The sequence below is a fragment of the Sapajus apella genome, unplaced genomic scaffold (genome assembly GCF_009761245.1).
Source record: "Sapajus apella isolate SASKATOON/1434 unplaced genomic scaffold, GSC_monkey_1.0 scaffold15, whole genome shotgun sequence".
Lineage (NCBI taxonomy): Eukaryota > Metazoa > Chordata > Mammalia > Primates > Cebidae > Sapajus > Sapajus apella.
Window position 1 is genome coordinate 30,785,494 of NW_022436955.1, and position 13,768 is coordinate 30,799,261.

Sequence of the window (13,768 nt, forward strand, 5' to 3'; positions counted from 1 at the left end):
GGGGCGGCCGGGGGCGGCGAGCGGCCTCGGGCCCCCCGCTCACGGGGAGGCGCCTTCCCCGCGCCCGTGCCCAGCGGCGGCCGGTGCGCGGCGGCGGCGGCGGCTGCTCCTCGTCGTCGTCGTCGTCGCCCGGGAGGCGGCCGCCCCCATCTCCCCCCGCGCCGCAGGGTCTGTCACTGCGGGCCGCCCCCCGACGGAGCCGCCCCGGCCATGCCGTCGCCGCCGCCCGCGCCTCCGCCCAGGCCGGCCGTTACCCCGGGCCGCGGGCGCGGCGTCGCCGCCTGGGGAGCGCTGGGGGCCGCGGCGGCGGAACGGGCGCTGGCGGGGGAGGGACGCGCGGCGGGCGGCGCGGAGGGATCCGGCCGGGACTCGCCGGCCTTGCAGCTCCCGCGCGGCGGACGGATCCGGGGCCGAGCGCAGCGGCGGCGGTGGCGGCGGTGGTGGCGGCGGCGGCGGTGGCGGTGCCGTCCGAGGAGCGGAGGGATCGTCGCGCTCGCGGCTGACGGGCGGCCGGGACCAGCGAAGTGGGCGGGGTGGCCGCCTCTCGCGACAGCCCGGACAGGCCGGGCCCGCCCCCCCTCCACTGATTGGCTCTGGCGGCCTGTTCTCGCCCCGTGATTGTTCTGGATCCCCAATCCCATTCGCCCATGCCGCGGCCACGCCTCCCCGGGAGCTGTCGATCACGGTAGAGCCCCCGCTTCCCGTCCTTCGGCGGCCGTCGGGACGCGATTGGTTCGCGAAGATCAGAGAGGCGGAAAACCAGGGCTGGATTTCTGGATTTCTGGTTGCTTTTGTTCCCGCAAATTTGCGTGGAGCATTGTTTTTGGGCGAAAGCGGGGCGTCCGGCCTTCCTGCTTTATTCCTGAGCGGTGTAAGAGGCAGGTAGCGGGTGTCTTCGGGAAACGGGCCGCGGGGTCCGGACCCCCGGGTTCCAATCCCGGGTCGGCCACCGTTAAGCTGTGTGACCTTGGGCGAGTCACTTGGCATCTCTGAGCCCCAGGCGCCTCCCCGGAAAAATCAGGGTAATAATAACCTCTCCCGGGGGCTTGTGAGAAGGTGATGAGCTCACAGAGGGCGGGCACCCGCACTCTTGATGCGTCTGGCCTGGTCTGGGGGTGTGATGGGAGGTGCAAGCGTTCTCCAAAAGCCTCGTCCAAATGAACCCTTTAAATCCGCCTTCTTTCCGCGGCTACTTCCTCGGCTTGCCAAACCGAGAAAATGCAAACACGGGAGGTGGGGGTGGCGGCAAAGGAGCTGACCTGGCTGGAAGTAAACAGAAACGCCACCTTCCCCTGGCACTTGCATTGGCACCGGATTGCAGGTGGGGGAAGGGCCGGTGCACCGAACCGCCTTTAAATCCCCACCACTTACACTCAGGCGAGGAAGCAGAGACGCAGGGGCTACACGTTCATTCCTCCCCTCTCCTTCCTCTAGATCGCTGCTTTGGACGTATGTGGATCTAGAACGGGATCTGTTCATTCATGGGTTCCAGGTCCCAAGCGCCCAGGGGCAGCTGAGAGCAAAACTGGCACCCTCCCTACCCTGTGGAGCTCACACTCTGGTTCTGGGCAGTGCGCAGTACAGATTGGTTGAGTCAATGAATGAACATCTGCATGATATGGTCCAAGGTGCTGAAAACTTCCTAACAAAACTCTCTGGCTGAACCTGGCGTGCCTATAGTCCCAGCTACTGTGGAGACCAAGGCAGGAGGATCGCTTGAGGCCAGGAGTTCAAGGCCAGCCTGTCAACACAGTGAGACCCCACCCCCAGTCTCTCCAAAACAAACAAACCCACCTTCTCCAGCCTTAGATCTTCAAGGATGAGCAGACATTGCAGAAAGGCACGGTTGGGAACAAAAAGATTTGTTGTCCCCTCCCACAGCCCCCTCCACACCTTTTCCCTGGAGTCACCCCAGTGTTCTTGGTCAGTGTAGGAAGAAGCAAAAGTCTAAATGAAGTCAGGATGGCTTCACACGTGGGCACAAGGGCAAGGCTGGGGACAGTTGGGTCTCCTCATCTTATTTTCCCAGGTCTAGGCTGATTTCTATTTAGAATTATATTAATCGTTGTTCTCCTGGCCCTCACTTCTTAATGGGATCCCAGGGAACTAGCCACATTCCAAAATCCATAATCTGTGGTAGTGAAAGAACATAAACATCAAGACAGTTTGACTGGGCTCGGTGGCTCACATCTGTAATCACAACACTGGGAGGCCAAGGTGGGCAGATCCCTTTAGCCCAGGAGTTCGAGACCAGCCTGGGCAAATTGCAAAACCCCATCTCTACAAAAAAATAGGAAAATTAGCCGGGTGTGGTGGCATATGCCTGTAGTCACAGTTACTTGGGAGACTGCGGTGGAAGGATCGCCTGAGCCCAGGAGATGGAGGTTGCAGTGAATGGTGACCTCGCCACTGCACTCCAGCCTGGGCGACAGAGTGAGCCTCTGTCTCAGAAAAAGATAAAAAATAAAAAGAAAAGATAGTTCAATACCTTCATTCTTATTGATAAAGCAAGATCCCTGGAGAAAGATCTTGGAACCTCATCAGTGCTGGGGGTGCTTCTCCAATCCAGCCGGAGCTGGCAGTGAAATCCCCAGGCTCCAATGCCAAGGGAGCTCCAGTCCCAGCTCTGGCTGACTGTGTGAGCTTGACTGTGCATTCAAAGGCCTCTGAGCCTCAGTTTTCTCATCTGTAGAAGGGAGCCAGGAATCTGTCATCCTGGCTGGCAGTGGAGGTCAAAGACGCTCATGGAAATCCCTTGCTGGCTGGCACAAGGGAGGCCTGAGCTGTGGAAGCCCCTGGATCAAGGTCCTCCCCACTTCCCGCTGCCTTTTTGGTCCTTCTTGCCATACTCTTTGCGATTTAATGGCTTAGTAGGTTGAGTTGTGTCCCCTCAAAGTTCATGTCCACCCCAAATATCAGAATGTGACTTTATTTGGAAAAAGGGTGTTTACAGATATAACAGAGTGAAGATAAAATTATACTGAATTAGAGTGGGCCCTAAGTGCAGGGAGACTGTCCTTATAAGATACAAGAACACACGGAGATGTGGTGGGGAAGGAGAGTGCAAGGATGGCAGAGATTGGAGCCAAGGGACTCCTGGGCCTGCCAGACTCTGCAGGAGACAGAAAGGACCCTCCCCTAGAGCCCCCAGAGGGAGCAGGGCCCTGTCCACACCTTGACTTTGGACTCCTGGCCTCCAGAACTGAGAGAGGGCAAGTTGCTACTGTTTTCACCCCCCAATCCGCCCCCTCCACACACACGCGCACTCTGCACGCATTGTGGTTATTTGTAGGGCAGTCAGGGAAACCGAAACAATCTTGTTTCCCTCCAGGCATCAGTGTGGCTCAGCTCAATCCAGTTCTCAGCAAATATTGAATCCCTGCCCTACAGGACCAAGCCTCAGGAAGGGCTTAGAGACCTCAGAGGCAAATGAGCCTCAGCCCTTCAGCCCTGCAGAACTGACAGCCTGGACTCCCCATTCTGAAGCAGGCAGGCTGACTGAGGGAGGAGGCCTAACTCCTAGGGAGAGGGCAGACGCTGACCTCCCGGGCCCGCCAGCATTCTCTGGGTCCTGGCCCCGAGATTCTGGTTTTCCACCCTCGGCCCCTACTGTCTCCCCTTTCCTAGACTCTGCCTGTGCACAAGGTGACCCCAGCTCCAAGCGTGCCTGGAGCTTTTCTCCACTTCTTCCTCAACATCTGCCACCCCCTCCTCCTCTGAAGAGTGAGGCAGCTGAAGGACACAGGCCCCAAGCCTTCCTGGAGGGGCCCGGATCCCTGGGAGGAAGCTGGGAGAGGACTGGGGGCTCAGGCTAGGTCAGGAGGTAGGCTGTGCCTCCTTGGGAGGGGGCCCAGAACTGGGGGAGCTCACAGTCTAGGGTGTTGTTCAGCCCAATTGGTTACCACTGGGTGTGAGAGCCGTAGTTCTGCAGGGCTGAAGGGCTGATTGTCATTTGCCTCTAAGGCCCCCAAGCTCGTCCTGAGGCCTGGCCCTGTAGGTCAGGGATTGAATATTTGTTGTGAGGTGGATTGCGCTGAGAGCCACACTGATGCGTAGGGGGAAATGCCGTTGTATTGGTTTCCTGTGACTGCCCTACAAATAACCACAAGGAGTCAAGGGGAGAATTGGGGACTGTCCCTTCCACGGGGCTGCAATCAAGCACAAATGACTCTAATAGTATGATTTTTGAGAGAGAGAGAGAGACCTGGAGTTCACCACAAATTCCCCAAACAAACAATTTTACGAGGGGGATATAACATGCCTGGCGTTACTGCTTAGGTTTGAATTAGTGATACTGACTACAGCAGGTGACTAGGCTGAGCCCAGAAATGGGCCACAGGGACCCTAAGCACATGCTGTTCCCCCATGCTGCCACCATCTTGCTTTTCCTAAATACCTCGGAAACCCCCACCAAGAGGAGGGATCTGGAGGCCAGGCCAGGAGCAGAACAGTACAAGCAGAAAACTCAGAAGACTCTGACTGGGACAGGGCTCCTTAAGCGGCTGGGGATGCAGGTACACAGAGAAGCCTGGCACGGCAGGGAGTTGTCTCTCTGGGGAGTTGCCAGGGTGTGTGCGGTCTCCAGCTGGGATGTGCACTTCCTTCCCTTGGCCTGAGTTCTGCTAACCTGTGATTGAGAAGGTTTGGGACCCGACACCCTGAGCACGGAGGCCATAAATCCAGTGGATCCCTACACTTCCTGTTGGGGTCCTGGCTCCAGGACCCGTTCCTGGGCAGCCTCATGTAATTGCCGAAACCCTGTGGGGCTGTTTCTGATATTGCTATCAACATCCCATTATACGGGTACTGAATGGGCAAGGGCATCAGCCTGGGCCACACAGTGGGTTCACATTGGAATTGGATTCTGACCTAAGTCAATTGCCCATAGACTCTGCCCCTCCCAGGAAGAAACCACAAATGTGACCTACTGTTTATTCACTATTTTTGCAGAGGTATCTGTTGCTTGCCAGCTTTTGCAGCCATGACCGCAGACAAAGTCCACCTAGAGTCATAAATGGGCAGTCAGGCCCGAGCAACGTCCAGCCCCAGTTTCTGCACAGCCAGACGTTTTTGTCCATGGCAGACCTGCTTACCCGGCTATCTTTGGTGTGGGGCTAGATGTGTATTTCCCCAGGGGGAATGGCCTGAGGTCTCATTTAAAGTGGAGGGTCCTAGCCGGACGCGGTGGCTCACACCTGTAATCCCAGCAGTTTGGGAGGCTGAGGCAGGTGGATCACCTGGGGTCAGGAATTCAAGACCAGCCTGACCAATATGGTGAAACCCTGTCTTTAAAAAAATAAAATAAAACAAAACAAAAGTGGAGGATCCTAGGCCTATGCCCACATATGGTGTCAGGATCCCTGGGGGTAGGGCCTTGGAATCTGCAGATTTTTTCTTTTTTGAGACAGGGTCTCACTCTGTCGCCCAGGATGGAGTGCAGTGGTGCAATCTCGGCTCACTGCAACCTCTAGTTCCTGAGTTTAAGTGATTCTCCTGCCTCGGCCTCTCAAGTAGCTGGGATTACAGGCACACACCACCACGCCCGGCTAATTTTTTGTGGGTTTTTTTTTTTTTTTTTGAGACGGAGTTTCACTCATGTTACCCAGGCTGGACCGCAATGGCGCGATCTCGGCTCACCGCAACCTCCGCCTCCTGGGTTCAGGCAATTCTCCTGCCTCAGCCTCCTGAGTAGCTGGGATTACAGGCACGCACCACCATGCCCAGCTAATTTTTTGTATTTTCAGTAGAGACGGGGTTTTACCATGTTGACCAGGATGGTCTCGATCTCTCGACCTCAAGCCATATACCCGCCTCGGCCTGCCAAAGTTCTGGGATTGCAGGTGTGAGCCACGGTGCCTGGCCAGGAATTTGCATTTTTGCCAGTAACGCTGGTCATCCCAGCATACACCAAAGTTTGAAATTACTGTTGGGGTGTGGAGTTCTTGCTTCCAGGGCCTGTGGATTGAACAACAGCAACCGCAGTAGTTATTAGAGTTTTCAATCTGAAACACATGCCTGCTGCCCAACGCGGGTTTCCTCCCATTTTACAGATGGGAAACCTGAGGCTTCATAAGGCTATTATTAACCTGAGGTCACACAGCTCTTGGCTCCTTGTGCTTGGCATTAAGTTTTGCAGCCTTATTTCTGTTGGATTTTTGTTTCTGACATTTCTGGGTTTCTGGCACTGCAATTGTGATATCCTCTGAAAGCCAAGGATGAATTCACTGCCGACCTTGGTTTTATTTGTTTGTTCTTACCTTTTATTGTGAAAATGTGCAAAGAAACTCAAAAGTCAGGAGAATTGTATGGTAATTCCTCATAGTCCCCTTCGGCCGACTTCAGCAAAGATGACATTTTGCCATGCTTATTTCATCCATTTCTCTCACCCCACCCCTGACATACACACATGTTCTTTCTGGAGTATTTTCAAGCAAATAGAGGATTTTAAAAAACATGTAAATGACTGTGTTGTTTTGTCTGATTATGATGCAATACATGTTCCTTGTGAACAGATTATACCTCGCTAAAAAACAATACAAAAGACCACAAATAATCTCACTTCTCAGCCATAACCAACTCTAAAAGATTCTCTTCTAGACACTTTTGTATTCAAATATATTTATGCACACATACTTTTACAAAAAAAATAGTATATGACACAAAAATAGGATAGTACTCCATATTTTGCAATCTTTTTTCTTTTTTTTCTTAACAATACATCCCAAATGTCTTTTCATATCCATGACTCTATTCTGAATCATAGCTTTTAAGGGCAACACAAATCTTTGTTTGGATGTAGCATGATTTATGCAAAGAATCCCCTATTGATGGGCATTCAAGTTGCTTCTATGCTGAGAAAGTTTCCCAAGACTGTCCTGCTTACTCTGGACTTTTCAAGAGGTTGTAACTCAATCTGCCGCCTCTAGATCCTGTGTGGGGTTCAGGGAAGCATCAAGAACATGGAAGAGCTGGACAGCTTCCCAATGCCATCTGAATCATCTTCACGTTACCATCACTGTTTTGTCTGAAATGAAGTCTAAAGACATCAGACACTCCCAGACTCAAGTGTGGGTAAAAAGAAAACATTCCAAAGGCATATAACATATTGTTTGGGTGATGAGGTGTAACTCCAAAAGCTCTCATTTTGAACAAACATACCAGGGCTCACCCAAATGCAAAACTCTGTACTTCAAAGTCGTCACTCTAAAAGGCACAACTCTCATTGGGATAGCACTGCAATTGTTTGAAGATACATCTATGAATTCCTCTTTTATTATTTATTTATTTATTTGAGACAGAGTCTCACTCCGTCGCCAGGCTGGAGTGCAGTGGCACAACCTCAGCTCACTGCAACCTCTGCGTCCCGGGTTCAAGCGATTCTCCTGCCTCAGCCTCCCGAGTAGCTGGGACTACAGGCATGTGCCACCACGCCCAGCTAATTTTTGTATTTTTAGTAGAGACGAGGCTTCACCATGTTGGCCAGGATCGTCTCGATCTCTTGACCTGGTGATCCACCCCTCTCAGCCTCCCAAAGTGCTGGGATTACAGGCGTGAGCCACGGTGCCCAGCCGCATTCCTCTTTTAAAACTGTCTCAGGATCTGGTGTCAGTAACATCTGGATGCATTGCAGGCTGGAAGGCCTTTATGATTCAAGGTGGATTGATTTCTGTAAATAGCCTGTGCCCACCAAATAAATTAGAAAAAACGTATTCTATGATGTCTAATTTGAGCAGAAACAGATTTATTAAATTATAATGACCTCTCAGTCTCTGGCAGGGTCAGAGAACTAGGTGGGAATGCCATTTTTGCATCTTGTTCTTTAAGATGCCTGTTTTTGCCCATTTTTCTCTCAGGGTTTTGGTCTATGTTTCTCTCCATTTTTAAGAGTTCTTTAAGTTCATTTTATTGACTGGGTGCGGCAATGCATGCCCGTAATCACGGTACTTTGGGGGGCTGAGGCGGGCAGGTTAGTCTTGAGGCCAGGAGTTCAAGACCAACCCGACCAACATTGTGAAGCCCTATCCCTATTGAAAATACAAAAACTAGCTTGGCGTGGTGGCGGGCACCTGTAATCCCAGCTACTTGGGATCTAGGGCAGGAGAATCATTTGAACCTGGGAAGCAGAGGTTGCAGTGAGCCGAGATCATGCCACTGCTCACCAGCCTGGATGACAGAGCAAGACTCGTCTCAAAAAAAAAAAAAAAAAAATCAGAAATAAAACCAAACAACAAAAAACCTAAATAAATAAATAAATAGCCTTAGAGAGCCAGGCAAAAAGTAAATGAGTGACACTGGTTGGTATAAAAATAGAGGGTGGTAAGGCTTGTGGCCAACCAGAGATGAAAACTTTTTTGTCATTGTTTAAGAGACGGGGTCTTGCTCTGTGGCCCGGGATGGCATGCGGTGGTGTGATCACAGCTCACTGCAGCCTCGAGTTCCTGGGCTCAAGACATCCTCCCACCTTATCCTCCCTAGTAGCTGGCACCACAGGTGTGTGCCACCACACTCAGCTAATTTTTAAAATTTTTTGTAGAGGCAGAGTCTTGCTTGTTGCCCAGGCTGGTGTCAAAGTCCCGGGCTCAAACAATCCTCCAGCCTCAGCCTCCCAAAGTGCTAGGAACAGGTGTGAGCTGCTGTGTCAGGCACTTTTTATTTTCTTTTTCTTCTTTTGAGATACAGCCTCGCTCTGTCACCAGGCTGGAGTGCAGTGGGGCGATCTTGGCTCACTTCAGCCTCCGCCTCTCAGGTTCAAGTGATTCTTCTGCCTCAGCCTCCTGTGTAGCTGGCACTACAGGCGTAGGCCACCATGCCTGGCTAATTTTTTTTGTATTTTTAGTAGAAACGGGGTTTCACTGTGTTAGCCAGAATAGTCTTGATCTCCTGACCTCGTGATCCATCTGCCTCGGCCTTCCAAAGTGCTGGGATTACAGGTGTGAGCCACCGCGCCCTGCCGGCTCTTATTCTTTTTTTTTTAAACACAGTTTCCTAGGGCAGCTGTAAACAAATGATCATTAACAGGATGGCTTAGAACAACAGAAATTAATCCTCTTATAGTTCTGGAGGCTGAGGCCAGAAATCAAGGTGTTGGCAGAGTTGATTCCTTCTGAGACTATGAGGGCCTTTCTCCCAGCCTCCAAGGGCTGCTGGCCATCCATGGGGGCCTCTGCTTGTGGACTCACCAGTCCAGTCTCTGCCTGTGTCTTTACATGGCTGTCTCCCCTGCATGCCTGTGTCCAAATTCCCCTTCCCAAGCTTGCAACTCACTCCCTCCATCCCCCTACCACTTCCTGTGTAAAATGGCTATAAAAATATCTACTTCAAGACATGACTTGGAGAATTAGATGAGATAATGCTTAGCAGGTGCTCAGGAAACAGTGGCTGGCATCACTTTTAAAAGGTCTTCACCCTGGTGTTTTGAGGTAGGTAGGGACCCCATGAAAGGCTCTGTCACGTAAACGACATAAACGCAGCCAGTGCCCAGGTGGGAAGTGTGCCATCGCACTGGAACTGTGAGCAAGCTCCTGACGCCAGATGAATACCCCTTCCTCTGCGTGTGTGTGTGTGTGTGTGTGCGCGTGTAGAGGCACATGAGTGGCATGTGGACTGCATGTTGTGTATGCATGTGGTATAGTGGCATGTACGTGTGCGGTATGTGGCATGTGTGATATGTGTGGTATGTGGGGTGTATGTGTGCATTATGTGTAGGTATGTATATGATATGTATGTGGTGTGTTTATGCATGTGCTATGTGGTGTGTATACGTGTGTGATATCTCTGTGGCATGTATATGTGTGTATATGTGTGTTGGAGTATATGTGTGATATGTACTGTGTAGATTTGTGTATGTATGTGTGTATATGTGTTTGTGTGTAGGTGGTATGTGACGTGTGTGTAGATGTGTGCACATGTGTAGGTATGTGTTGTATATGGTGTGTTTATATATGTGTGTGGCATGTGTGGCATTTGTATGTGACACATGCTGTGTATGTGTGTATGTATGTGTTGCATGTGGTGTGTTTATATATATGTGTATATAAGTGTGGAATGTCATGTGTGTGGAATGCATGGTATGTGTGGCATATGATGTGTGTGGAATGTGTGCATGTTGTATGTGCTGTGTGGTGTGTATGTGTTGTGTGTGTGAGACGTGCTGTGTATGTGTTTATATACATGTGTGGGTATGTGTGGTATTATGTGTGTGGTATATATGTGGCATGTGTTGTGTGTGCTATGTGGAGTGTATATGTGGGCTGTGTGTGGCATGTGCTGTGTGTGTGTTTGTGTGTGTGTGTGGTGTGTGTGGCATGTGTGAAATGTGTAAGTGTTGTGTGTGCTATGTGATGTGCATATGCGTATGTGTGGTATGTATGTGCCATTTGCTGTGTATGTGTGTGATGTATGTGTTTATGTGTGTGATATGTGTGGTTTGTGTCATTCATATGCATACATGTGGCATGTGCTGTGTATGCGTGTAGGTGTGTGGCATATGTATAAATGTGTGTAGTGTGTGTGTGGTATGTGGTGTGTGTGGAATGTGTGTGTCTTCTATGTGTTATGTGGTGTGTGTATACATATACATGTGGTATGTGTATTGTGTGCATATGTGTGGCATATGCTGTGTATGTGTGTGTAGTGTGTGTGCTTGTATTTACAACACAGACACTCCCACCTGAGTTTAACAGAAGCAGCACCCCTGTCAGAGAGCAATTCTGACAGTCACCGCCACAGTGGTTGCCTTGCCTGAAGTGGACCATACGGAGGCGTAGGAGGGGCTTAACTCCGGGGCTTCCATCATGAGCAAAGCTGGTGCCAGCTGTTGTCATTTGCAGATGAAACAACTGGGGCACAGAGTGGTCACTTGTAAGGGACAGCCCACCCACCAGGGACAGAGCTAGGGTTCAGGCTAGCAGCCTCACGGTACCTCTTGCCAAGCCTGGCCAGGCTAAGGGTTTTGGCACTGAAAACAGGAAGGGCAGAAGTGCCAGGGGACAAAGCACTTTTATGCCTCATTTAGCCCTAGTGACATGCTTTGAAATCAATAGATCATTATCCTCACCTGGCCAAGGAGGAAATCAGGTCCTGGGAGAGGCCAGCAGATACCTGCAGGGCTAGGACTTGAATCAAGGTCGATCCCAAATCCCACTGCTCCGTCCCCTCCAGAGCGGCTGTGGGTCAAGGTGGGTCTGGATGGTGACCCTGGCGAGGAGGGTGGCGTGGACCAGGTTCCTGCAGCATCGCAGCTATGGCTGGTGTCCCGGATGCTGACATGTGTGAGGGGTTCATGTCCTCACTTCACTTGGCCCTCACAACTGTCCTGCAACTAGAACATTCTTCCCCTTTTACAGATGAAGAAACTTAGGCTTAGAGAAGCCACTTACCCAGTGTAGACAGCCAGGAAGGACAGGTCCAGGTCTGCTTGATGATGAAGCCTGTGTCTTCTCTTCTGTGTGACCCTAATCACCTTAGGGGGTTCCTGAGAAAGCAGAGGACCTTGCCCTTGCATTTAAGCCACAGCAGCTCTAATAAGTATGTGTGCGTGCATATGTAGGTCCTGTGTTCCTATCAATACTAATATGTACAAATTGCATATTAATGTATGTTAACATGTATTACTATATAATAATACATATCTGAAAGCTGGCTTCAGCTTCAGACTTTGAGAGTGGTTTGAGGGGCTAACACTTTTGTAAGCTGCCGGTCCATGTGTCATACATATGATTCCTTGCACACATTTAAGCCTTGGCACTCCTGCTTCTTTTATCTTACAGAGGGATGGATCTTCATTAGGATGCCAGCACAGAACTGTCAGAACCACCGCTGGTGTAACGCACAGTAAAGCCCACCCATGTGTTCCTGTGGAATCTGACCATGGTACACATAGATCAGCGGCTTCATTAAATTCTCAGCTCCTTGAGAGCAGGGGCCATGGCTGATTAAGTCTGTCACTTTGGATTTCCAGCTCCAGATGGGTACCATGTATGTAGTCAGTGCTCATTGAACGTTTGCAGGTGGTCGTTCTGGCTATTTTTTTTTTTTTTTGAGATGGAATTTTGCTCTTGTTGCCCAGGCTGGAGTGCAATGGCTTGATCTCAACTCACTGCAACCTCCATCTCCTGGGTTCAAGTGATTCTTCTGCCTCAGCCTCCCCAGTAGCTGGGATTATAGGCGCCTGCCACCACACCTGGCTAATTTTTGTATTTTTAGTAGTAGAGACAGGGTTTTGCCTTGTAGTCCTGTCTGGCCTCAAACTCCTGACCTCAAGTGATCCACCTGCCTTGGCCTCCCAAAGTGCTAGGATTACAGGCATGAGCCATCGTGCTCAGCCCATTCTGACTTCTTACATAAATTTTTACAATGCTCCTCCCAAACAGAAACATTTTCTTCTGCAAAGATATGGTACTACGTTAATTTCTCCAAAGAGTGGGCTGTCTCATCAATCAATTATGGTTTGTCATGTATAACTGTGGTTTTACCCAAATGCTTGCTTGTAAAGTGGAATTTTCCTAAAATGTTGTTAATATTTTCTTATAACATGGCATTCGTCTCAGGAAGGGAAAGATTTGAACTGGAAGAGAATTCAGCAGTCATCCAGATCTATTCTTTAATTAGCAAATGAGGAAAGTAAGGCTCAAAGTGGCAGAGGGACTTCCAGGGGTCAACCGGCAAATCCACTTAGTAACCTGTATTTGCAAGCTGGTTTCTGCCACAGAAAATGACTGATCTGATTCACAACATCTTCACATTCTGAATCAATTATATGCTTGAAAATCTATAACAAATTTTTTTTGTTATAGATGTGAGAACATTTTTCAGTAACATATTCTATTCACTGTCCATCTAAGCTTCTGTCATTAGATAAGACTTCATCCATGTTACCTGCTACCTACATGCCCTTGGAGGGCAGGGGCTGGATCTGTTTGCTCACAGTGACTAGTATACACATTTGTTGAATGAATGGCTGATGGAACTTGAATTGGAGCACAGTATATGACTTTCCCATTTATTCCAACGGTCCACTTAGTATAGATCCTACACTAGCCTATTTAGTTGTTTTTGGGTTTTAGTGACAAATGTCTTTGGCTGCAATTAACGATGACATAAACATATGGAGGCTTATTTTCTGATACAACAAGAAGTCCAGAGACGGGCAGTTGCTGACGCTGCTCCAGCAATGATGCTCAGTTATGTTGGAATAGCAAGCACGATTCTCTTGGCTTTTCCTCATGGTAGCAATATGACTGCCATAGCCCCAAGCATTGTATCCTGCATTCAATGCAAGAAAAAGGGAGTAAGGGATGAAACCAGCAGATGAGGAAAAGCAAATGCTTCTTTTTTTCCCCTGAGAAACTCTCTAATAGATTTCTGCTTCAATCTCATTTGCCAACACTGTACCAATGGCCACCCATATTTGCAAAGGAGATGAGGAAGGACAGTGGGCAGAATCTGACCAAAGACTTTGCAATCAGGCTTGCTCTCTTATACCTCTGCCGTCACCCAGACAGAAACATGCCCAAGTTAGCCCTCTGGTCCCACAAGGAACATGAGAAACAGGGGGATCAGAGCTATCCAAGCTGAACTCAGCCCAGATCAGCAGGCCTTAGTGGACCCCAAGATGGGTAAATCCAGAGGTGCCCAGTTGAACCCGGTCTGGATCAGCTGACTGTCAGCCTTCTCTACCTGCAGGTGTGTGAGAATTAATGAGTATTGTTTTTCAATTATTTCTTTTTCAGTATGTTTGTAGCCATGGTTAATGCATACAGAGGGCAAA